This window comes from Echinops telfairi, unplaced genomic scaffold (genome assembly GCF_000313985.2).
Source record: "Echinops telfairi isolate 266 unplaced genomic scaffold, ASM31398v2 ScPeMD7_7469;HRSCAF=8507_0, whole genome shotgun sequence".
Classification (NCBI taxonomy): Eukaryota; Metazoa; Chordata; class Mammalia; order Afrosoricida; family Tenrecidae; genus Echinops; species Echinops telfairi.
The window spans coordinates 10426398-10427869 of NW_022111372.1; positions in this window are offsets into that span (position 1 = coordinate 10426398).

A 1472-nucleotide genomic window follows, 5' to 3' on the forward strand; every position below is an offset into this window, starting at 1 on the left:
TTTCAAAGCCGGGCGTGTTTCCACTCTGTGAGCTTTTTCCTGGTCAGTCAGAACCTGAGGCAAAATGTAGCAGAAACCCTTCTCATTCCCAAATCTTCCATTAAATTTGCTGAACTGAGCTCCAATGTGTCCAAATAACTTCCCCATCTTTTCAATGGTCCGTCATCAGTCTTTGAGCACAAATGCATGGATTTTGTCAACGTTTTGTCCATTTGGGAAGTTAATGGACATCCAGAACAAGGTTTGTCATCGATCAATAATTCACCTTTATTAAAATGAGAAAACCATTTGTACACTGGAGTTTTTCCCAAGGGCTGTACTTGGAAGCTCTGTTCAACATCACAACAGCTTCTGCAGCACTTTTCCAAAGCAGGAAGCAAAATTTCATAGCCACAGGCTGGTTTCTTAAATAGACCATCACAAAAAAATCGAGGTTCAAGTGAAATTGCTTCCATGAAAAAATTCACTGTGACCAGAGAGAACCTTCCCAGGGAATGCCACTGAATGCCCTAACTCAGAGCAAGTTGCTGGATGATCATCTAGAAGGGAAAAAAGAAATAGCACACTATGAAAGCTCCACCCAGAGGAGAGTTTTTCCATTTTTTTCCCTGGGGAGAGGTACCCTCTCATGTTGAATAATAGTAGAAAATCAATCTCTTTAATGCACCACTTTGATAAAACAAAGGGAAATGTGTAAATAAATTGATGTAGAAAATATTTGTGTTCCTGTTAGGTACCATTGAGTCTGTTCTGTTCTTATACTGACCCTGTGCACTACAGAATGAAATGCCTCCCAGTCCAGCATCATCCTTACAATGGCTCGTATGTGGTTGTAGTCACTGTGTCCATCCACTTTGTCAAGGGTCTTTCTCTTTTTAACTGCTATTCTAATTCCCCAAGCATGATGTCCTTCCGCAGGGATAGGTCGCTTGTGACAACATGTCAAAAGTATGTGAGATGAAATCTTACCAAGCTTGTTTCTAAGGAACATTCTGGCTATACTTTTGCCAAGACACATCTGTTTGTTATTTTGGCAGTGCATGGTACTTTTTAATATTGTTTGCCAACACCTAATTCATATGCACCAATGGGCTCAGACATAAGAACAATTGTGAGGTTGGAACAAGACCATGCAATGAGCCATTCTGTTGTGCATAGGGGTCACAATGGTTTGGAGCCAACTCAGTGGCACCTACCAATGACAATTTAAATGCATCAATTCTTTGGGCTTTTTCATTCAATATCCAACTTTCACTTGTATATGCAGCACTTGAAAATTCCATGTCTTGGGTCATTCACAACTTAGTCTTCAAAGTAATATCCTTACTTTTCAACAATTTAAAGAGGTCTTATGATTCACTGAATAGATTAGTTGGTTTTTTTTTCTATTTTCTTTTTTTTTTAATTAATCAATTTATTGGGGCTCATAAAATTCATCACAATACATAGATCAATTGTGTAAAGCACATCTA